This window comes from Benincasa hispida, chromosome 1, assembly GCF_009727055.1.
Source record: "Benincasa hispida cultivar B227 chromosome 1, ASM972705v1, whole genome shotgun sequence".
NCBI classification, from domain to species: Eukaryota; Viridiplantae; Streptophyta; class Magnoliopsida; order Cucurbitales; family Cucurbitaceae; genus Benincasa; species Benincasa hispida.
Genome location: NC_052349.1, coordinates 41,517,914 through 41,528,362, shown reverse-complemented (window position 1 = coordinate 41,528,362; position 10,449 = coordinate 41,517,914).

The window sequence follows — 10,449 nt, the reverse complement described above, 5'->3', positions numbered from 1 at the left end:
ATACTTACGTACGCTGATGATGTCGGCATTGGGAAGTAATTCTAGAAACTGGGATGCCAACCAGGGGATACTCAATCTTGATCCTTTTAGATCCTCTGGTAGAACGCCTAAGAGCTCTTCACAAACGTTCTTCCAATCATAGTGTAGTGAACCCGTCAATGGTTGCCCGTCCACTCGTAACCCAAATTGTATGGCAACATCCTGCAATGTAATCGAATATTTCCCACAAGGCAGGTGAAATGTGTGGGTTTCTAGTCTCCAACACACAACTAGAGCAGTAGTAAGATGCCAATCAAGCTGGATAAAACAAATTTGTGCAACCCAAGAAAACCTGCATGGTGAACATAGGGAATAATGCGGTGATCAAATGGGATAGTATGTTGTGCAGTCGGCTCCCTTCTCCGACAACTCAACACTATAGTGGAAGAACTATCCATACTGATTGTGAACGATGCGTATTTTATTGGTCTAATTGTACAGGATTAGAAGGACCAGACTCCATTACCTAAGAAGTTCAAATTACATTACATAATAAAATCCATGAAATAAAAGTTATATAAAAAGTACATAAAAAGATACAATTACATAAAATAAATTCATTACATAAAAAATACAAGTACATAAAATATACAATTACATAAAATGAAACAATTACATAAAAAGTATAAGTACATAAAAGATACAATTACATGAAAAATATAAGTATGTAAAATATACAATTACATGAAAAATATAAGTACATAAAAAATACAAGTACATAAAATATACAATTACATAAAAAATACAAGTAAAAAAAAATACGCCTAATGACCCGAAGACGGAGCACCTAATATATGTTGTGGACAAGTGCGTCTGTTATGTCCTTCTCTCTTGCAAATTATACATCGCACTTTTTGGCTTGCCTCTCTCCAATCCATTTTATTATGAATGTGCGTACTTTTTGGTCGACCTTGTTCTCTTAGTAAGTCCGCATTTGAACGAACTTCTGTAAATGATAATTCTGGCCAATAATCTGGGTGTTGAATTGGATGGAAGCGGCCTTCATAACAACGCTTGAAATTGGACAATTTGTAGCATTCATCAATAAGTGATATGTATGTCATACGCATGTAATTACAAACTGCAATTACATTAGAGCATGGAATCTTGAATGACTGCCACTTATTGCAAGAACATGTTACTTCTTTCAAGCTCAAAATTTGGGTGTGTTGTCCTTTATAGGAGAAATCATATTTATGCCAGTTTGTATTTTGAAAGTGTATCGGGTACACGATTTAAAAACCTATTTTTGACAATACTTTCACTTCTGCCCTATTTTTGTCATTATATATTAAAAAAATATCATTTTTTTAAAAAAAATCAGTTTTATGATTCTAATTAAATAAAATTGTATAATTTCATACACGAATGTCATTTCCGATGAAAGATGAATATTTTTCAATGTGCCACTTTTTCTAATTTCCAACTTTTCTCAATTTTCAACTTTATTTTCAATCCAAAACTTTCATTTTTAAAGAAATCAAATTTGAAAAACCAACAAAAAGAACCTATATTTATTTTTAACCTCATTCAAACTTTTTCCATTCACATAATTTCACTTCAAAATTGAATTCACGCGAGTTTTTTTCCCCTTTACTATCCAAAACTTTCATTTTCACATTTCACCTCAAAATATTCCAAAAAATTATACTTTTTTTTAATTATTTTTCATTGATTTTTATAAATTTATGTATTCGTGTCGATATTTACATCGACATTTATAATATATATCTAAATGATGTCTTACTTTGTAGAAATGATGATTAAAAATGGTTAATTATAGACTAATTAAGCCACGATCAAAGTTTCATTAATTAATTATAATAGTTTCCATCATTTTCATAAAGTTCTCCAAATTCTTCATCGATATTTCCATAAAATCGAGGATATTTCCATTGACATCGATATTTCAAATTTTGATCATACAAGTATTAGTACCTTCAATATTATATTTTGTAAAGAAAAAACTTCAAGTGTACAAAAGCAACCAATTTTTTGTATGTGTATATCTAAGCGTGATAGTTGTCATATATAGGCCGCCACCACGATGATACAAAAAAATTGTCAACTTATATACATGATTAAAAAAAATGATACTAAGATATCATTCAAAAGTAGTTCAAGAAGAATGGTTAATCAAAAGTGTTTTTTTGAAGAGGAGTGATGCAATACTAAAATAGTTTATTATATTATAAGAATGAATGGAGTGTGCAATACTAAAATAGTTTATTATATTATATGGATGAATTAAAATGTATAAATCATTTTAAAAGATTTCTGGGAGGATTTTTTAATCTTATTTTCTAGTTTAATTTTTATGAATGACTTATTTTTTCATATATACAAGTTTTTTTGCTTTAAACTTTGATGAGGCGCATGAAATAAGTTATATCTTAGGACATGTTTGGATTGACTAGAAAAATATATTATTCTTTATAAAAATTGTTTAAAATAAAAATAGTTATGCCTTTGATTACATTTTTAAGTGCTTTATAAACAAGTTTGTTTGGTTTGTTATTTTCAAAGTGTTTCTATTAAAGTTAAATTACTACAAAATAAGACTATTAAACACTATAAATTGATTGCTGGAATGATCATTGAAGTTAGTCGGTTGTCGCTGGAGGTGGATGTCAACGAAATTGAGTGTCGAAAGTGTTCTTTATTAGAGTTGGCTACCTGAGGTAGTTGTTGGAGTTGGTCGTCGATGAGGCGGGTCATTGGAAACATTAGAGAGAAGGAGAGCTAGTTATTTTAACCACTGAACTATAAATAGTGCTACTGCATCAAAACGAGTGTTAAAATAACTTTAATCCCTCATTTTTTTTAACATATGCCCCGAATAGTGAGTTGTATATTTTACCCAACTCAATTCATTCCAAATTGGAACTGCAAACATGTGCTTAGTTTTTATTTTAGTAGTAGTTTCATTCTTGCCATAAGATTTTTATTAATTACTAAAAAATAAAAAACTAATCTGACACCCTTTTTTATAGAAAAAAATATATTTAAAATTTTGTTCAAATAAAAAAAAAATACTTTTAATTATTCCTTTTTTCTTTTTCTCTTTCCCCTTCCTCCCATCCTTTTTCCTCTTCTATCCATGGTTATAATCGCAATGGCTGTCTTTTCTCTTTCTTCTTTCCTTCTTCTCATTCTTTCCTCCTCTTTTCTTTTCAATTCCTCTTTTCTCAACATCTCTCGTTTAAGATCTAAAACATGGGAGGAACTCTCTTCGTAAAAAGAAAAAAAATCAGGAGAAAGCGACGGGCAAAGAAAGAAAGAGGAAATAAGGAGAGGAGAAGGAAAAAAAAAAGGTAGATGGCATCGAGTGACATTGGTAATAGGTGGTGGTTGCAGGCATGGTATTAAATTTTTGTGGATACATCGATATTTTCATCTATATTTTCACGGATTCGTTATGGACATGAACGGTAAATCGATATTTCTATTATTTCATTAATTCTTTTATTTCAAAATAGAAGTTCACATGAAACTAAAAGTTTGAATTACAAGTCACTCAACTTTCCACATGGTGGTTGTCTTTGTGTTCCTCTAGATTAGTTTCACCTTGTTGTCGTTGTTGTCTACGAAGAATACGTCTTCGATTAGTGTCAACAACATTGAGACGTCTTGTCTGCTAAATAATATTTTCTACATTTACTAAGTTTTGGTTACACATTGAACTCAACTTTGGTAAATTGTGTTGTACTAAATACTGGTGTACATCTTGAACAAAATTATTCTATATAATGAAAACAATTAATACTAAATAATGTCCATATCATACATTTGGAAAAAAAAACATAAGATAATAAAACTCTTACCATGCAGTAATAGTTAGCACCATCAGATGTGATAAATCGTCTCGTGTTTGAATCGTACTAGGAAAAGTAGTCATTTGATACAGCTGGCTCATTTGTTATTTCTTTTGTGCACAACGATCATGATGTGCATGCCAGAACGATAGATATTCTGCATGAGCTGGGCGCCAATCTTGGTTGTGCTTACCTCTCAAATCAATCTGGTGTAATGCTGGAAGTGTTTGACACAATGATGGTACCGTTTTTCGTAGACTAAATTGTCTCAACACGAGATCTAATTGATGTCACTCTACGATATGGAAGCATATAAGAAGGCTAATGGTCAACCAAATGTCTTGACCATCACGATAATAATCAAACAGTAATTACCAAATATCTTGCATGTATGACATCCAATTAATATGAAAAAAAAAAAGAATAATTAGACACCCAAAAAAGTATATAATTTTCATTTGTATATTCATTTGTTACTTAATTGTGCATCAATCGATCAAATATTAGTCTGTATACTAGCAACATATTTACTAATTGTTCGCTAAGACTGTAATACCCTCACTTTTATAGGGTTTCTTAAGAGGTAAAGAACAGCTTAAAGTACAAGCTTTAGAAGAAGAAGTTTTGCTAAGTCTCTAAACTATGCTTTAGAAGAAGAAAATTTCGAAGTGTTGGAAGTATAGTAGGTTAAGAGCCCAAAAATTGGCTAAGTATGGAAATAGGCATGGATGAGGTTAGTCTCTAAACTCACTCAGGATTAAGATCGTGTCATCTATGGTCATCCTAGTGAAATGTAAGTCTCAATTATGAATGGTGTTATATAAAGAGACTAATCATTTCGTGGTCCGGTCTTATACAAACTCTCTGTATAGCATACCCTCGCTCGTATGTCTCATCTATATGAATGGTCAGGATCAGATCATTTGTAGCACTTTAGAACACTTGTAACATCTACAAAGTAGGTCGTATCCGTAGTGTCACCAGGATAAGGTATCCCTCCTTTATCCTTATACTACAAACCATTTAGGTTATTACTTAAGGCATGATCCACTTGTATGTCTCCACATACATGCAAGTTACATAAAATAACCTCGGATCTTAGCTGATTGGATTGAGTAAATGCTTAAAATAACACTTATTTTATTAATAACAATATGTTCACAAAGTGTTTATAAACTACTAGACCACCAGGAGAATTAGAACACCAATCCCAATAAGGTGATGGTGACAGCCTTAAGCAAGGTGGGTGAGCCTAGACATGCACTAGTCTAGAGGCATGCGGCCAGGTGAGGCACTGGCGGATGCGCACGAGCAGACCAGTTGACGTAAGGTGTTGCGTAAAGGTGAACGCGTGGTTGCACGAGTATGAGCACAAGGCGTTGGGTGTGCGTTGAGGCATGCGGCTGTGAGATATGCGATGACGAGATCATGCGATTCCAAGACCATGCGATGTCGAGGCTGGTGAGCTATGCGATGCCAAGGTTGTTGGGGTAAACTTTAGGGTTTGCTATAAGGTAGTAGAGTGAGCTATGCATGGATTCTATACGATGCCGAAAGGCAAAAGCCATGAAAAAGGGGGTTAGATGTTGGCTTTAAACTAAGCGATGGGCAAGGGGGAAGCATGAGGGAAAGTGTGACATATGGGGTGGATGTTGAAGAAACCATGCACTCAACCCAAGACATATGGGTTGATCTTGAGCATTATTGGGTATTAAGGAACAAAATGACAGCAAGATAAGTTAGGTGGCTTAACCAAATGAAATCTTGGCCAAACCAAGTAGGAGGTGGATGCATACATGTATAGGATAAAGAAGGAGAATACACCTCAAAGTAGAAGGTGGTATGGAAGTAGGTGGTGGCACATTGAGATGAAGACACTCCAAAAAGTTTACAAGAAGGAGGTGTCATACATTGGGGGTAGTAGATGATGACAAGGATGATTTGGAGAGCCTATAAATACCCGAGGGACCTTCATTCCATGATGCAACTCAGAAATTCTCTAAAAAAGGCTTAAGGGAGAGGAGGGAGACAAACTAGGCATATAGAAAGGTCCACTAGGCGTTGACAAATGTCCCCTAGGCATCCAAAATGTTGTCTGTAAAAGGAAGTGTCTCAAAATAAGGTCGGGAATAATAAGTAATCTAAGCTTCAAATTGAATCTAAAAATTAGGGTTCGAAGAGGGAGCTAGGAGAAACCAGAGAACTTGCAAGGAAAAGAGGGTTCCTACAAACAAACTGTGAGTGGTATTCTTTTAAGGTCTTGAGCATATCTTTAGATTCTATGTTTATATTGTGAATGAGTAGCCATAACGAGAATGAGAATATATGGTCGGGACTGTCACGGGGTCAATAAACCTAGTTCCTAAGCCCGAGGCAGAATCTCACTAGATTGTCAAGGGACCATTAGGCCTAGTTCCTGAGCCTATGAGAGGAATCTCATATGGGATGGTCAGAGGTTTGACGAGCCTAGCTTCTGAGCCCATAAGAGAAGGATCTATGTGCACATAGGAGATAGAGCGGATATGATGAGTACTAGCTTTAACTATCTACCGTGTGTGTAGGTAGGATAGAGAATTGACTCATTTGAGGTTGAGGTTTGAGTATTAACCTCGTAATGTGATATGTTTTTATTATATGAGTTGAAAGAGACTCTATATGTTGCTTACCACGCACTGGACTTCTTAAACCTCATTCTTTTATTTTATGTTTTTCTTTCTAGGTAGCGAATGATGAAGAGTTCCAAGGTGCTGCTAAGGTCAAGGTCTGCCACACTACAGCCACACTTCCGGATTTAAGTTATTGTTGTAAACATTTGTAGTTAAAAGCCTGTAATTGTTGGGTTAAGTCTGGAGATTGTATAAATGTTATATCAATTGTAATAAAATAAGTTAAGCCATAGGCTGTTATTTATTTACTTAGCTTGAAGTTTAATGAGTGAAATAGGTTCAGATCAGTATCACAAAAGAGTGATATCTGTTGTCCTCATGCCTCCTTTCGAGTCTTAGAGGTGGACTTGGGAAGAAGTGTGACAACTACACCATGTCATTTAAAATTAAAAAACATACAATTAATTTATTTTATTACATAAAATGGTAACAGAATAAATATATAAATAAAATAATACATGGCATTGAGTGGACGATGATTTGGGGCCTGTAACTAAAATTGTGGTACAACAATCTTAAATATATCATAAGCCCATACTTATAGTATTATCAGTGGTTCTGCTATTTTCAAAGCCTATGCATTACTAGCCTGACATAGTTGTCTATAAAGTCATGCAAGACAGGCACCACCCCACGAGTACATACAACATGCTCAAAATTAGCTAGCAGTGGAAGAAATATAAGGTGCACCAAAGTGTTCAGATGTCAGTGAACAAAAATCCTCCAATAAGCTGCATAATATATGTTCGTGCATATCTCTCTATGTTGATGTCGTTGGCATTAGGGGACAACTCTGTAAATCAGAACGCTAACCACAAGATACTCAGTCTTGATTCTTTCAAATCATCTGGTCGAACGCCCAAAAGATTGTCACAAACTTGTTCCCAATCATATTGCAATGAATCCATCACAAATTCTTCGTCCACTCATAATCCAAACAGAATTGTAACATCCTGCAATGTAATTGTGCATTCCCTACAAGGCTATGGAACATGTGAGTTTCTAGTCTCCAATGCTTTACCAACGCAATAATGAGGTGCCAATCAAGGTGGATAAATCCAATATGTGCAGCTCTGAGAAAACCAGTCTATTGTACGCAAGGCATGATACATGGATCAAATGAGATAGTGCGTTGTGCAAATGCCTCCATTCTTGACAGCCCAAAACTGCAATAGAAGAACTATCCTATATCAATTGTGAACGATGGATATTTTGTTGATATAGTTGCACAGGATTAAAAGAACCAATATCTACGATGCACAATCACTAAAAGAATATAAACAAAATTAAATAACGAATTCCAATTACAATAACAAAGTCTACTAAAATAATAAAAAAGTCGATTACAATAACATATATTAATAAAGTCAATTGCATAACAAAGTCCATTACATAAAAAAGTCCATTACCTAATAAAGTCAGTTACATAACAAAATCAATTATATAAAAAATTCATTAATGACCCATAGAGAAAGCATCTAACATATGTTGTGGACAAGTACACTTGTATGTCCTTCTCCCTTGTAATTTGTACATCAATTTTTTGGCTAGCCTCTCGCCAATTCATTTCATTATGGATTTGTGTACTTTTTGGTCGACCATGCTCTCTTAATAAGTTTGCATTTGAATGAATTTTTGTAAATGATAATTCTAGCCAATAATCTACCTATTGTATTGGATGGACGTGACCTTTATAACGTCGCGTGAAATGGGACAATTTGTAGCATTCATTAACAAAAGGTAAGTATATGTCAAATGCAAATAATTACAAATTGCAATTATATAAGAGCATAGAATCTTGAATGACTGTCATTTGTTACAAGAAAAAGTCCCTTCTTTCAAACTCACAACTTATATGTGTTGGCCTTTATAGGGAGAAATCATACTTATGCCAGTTTTTACTTCAAAAGTTTGGGTTTCCTTATCAATAGACGTCACTGTATGTGCATATGCTCGTTTTTCCTATCTCTTGAACTTTCTCATGGCATATTTTGTATATATGTTCCCACGATCGAGTGTTTTGCTTATCTCTTGTCTTTGACGTTCAAAATATAGTATTGTGCAATAGAATGTTAACCTAACCAAAGAAGTAATCGATAACATTCTAGCTCCATTGAAAATCCCATTCATATATTCAGCTGCATTACTATCATCCACTCATAGCGGTACCCATTATCATATAATTATGTCCATTTTTTTAAGTCAATAAATCAGAAAAATATTCAAGGCACTCAGGGTTCAATTGCTTTAATTCTTTCATATTAATTAACTTGCACCTTTACTGTTGATTTCTTGCCTTAAACACTAAATCTTTCAGTTGCTTCGATTTGTATTACGTATTGAAATTACTAGCAACATAATGAAGACAATATTGATGGTACGCTCTAGATTCACTCCAACCAATTTTCTCATTGTTAATTGCAACAAGAATGCTCTTATGTCTATCAGAAATTAAGCAAATTTCATATTGTTCGGTAACATATTCGCGCAATACCGACAAAAACCATGACCAACTGGACGAGTTTTCTCCTTCAACAATAGCAAAAGCAAGGAAAAATTTATGCCCATTTACATTAATAGATAAGGTAGTCAATAATTTTCCCTTATACAATTCGTAGGGATGAGTTCCATCAATATGAATTAATGGCCTACAATATTTGAACCATTCTCTTGAAAGATCAAAGGATTAGAAAACTCGACAAAAAATAGTCATACTTGGTACATCAGATAGAAGAAAATACTGAAGGGTTTGGACTACCTGAAGTGGAAGCACTTGACTATCGTTGTGTTCCAATTTCATTTTACAGAACATGAAATACAAAGGGACGAAAGCCAAGATAAACTAAAATAAATTAAGCATGAATTTCTACTGAGATTTACAAAGATGGGAAAGGGATTAAGGGACTAAACTTGAAGAATCAAAATCTTCACGTTTCCTCTCCTCAACACAAACAGGAACAAAACTCTTCTTGATCTCCCAAACTTGGCAACATGAACAACAACACTTGCCCAAAAAGAATACCACCACAAATTCATTCTTGTTATTCTTAAGGATGATAATCAATAGAGAGTGTGTGGGCTTCTATTGATTAATTTTGGTGAGGAAGGGAAAAAATTTTCTTTTGAGTGAGATTATATAGAGAATTCTTGCAAAGAGATAGATCATGAAGAAGAAACAGTTTAAGCTCCTATACAATCTGTGTATCACGTTTTTATGAGAGAGGTGGATTGAGGGAGTTAATAACTCCCTCCCTTTTTTTTATTTTAATTAATTAATTAATTAATTAATTAATTATATATATATATATAATTAAATATTCAACTATATGTTATATTAAATATAATATAACCTATAGTTTATTATTCTCTCCAGTAACCTCTCGTATTAATATGAATCATCTTATATTAATTTTAGCCTATAGTTTTTATATGAATTACATTCATATAATTAATATTTGAATCATATTTAAATATTTATTTTTCTCATTAAAACTTTTTATTATAATATATCATATACATTACATAAATTAAATGGTATCTAATTATTTCCCTTTAATTAGTTTGAACAATTCAAGTTAATCCAAAATTAATTTGATTCTCATTAATTCTTATTGAGCTAACAAAGGAACCTTCTAGATCTATAGATTGAAACTCCAATGATACTTAATTAATTAATTAAACTATTTACCGATGACTCCACTAAAGACCGACAACTACGCTCTTTGCAGTATAGATATATTTCTTTGTCCATTGGATATAACCAATCAATAATTCATTAACCCTTCACAGATTGCTCGTAAGTACAACTGAGTCAAAATTACCGTTTTACACTTGTAATTACATCTAACTCCTTAAGTACCACTGATTCCTGGCACCACATTGTTCAAGCCCCGAAATCAGCCCTTAAGGGAGCAATTTATCTCTAACAA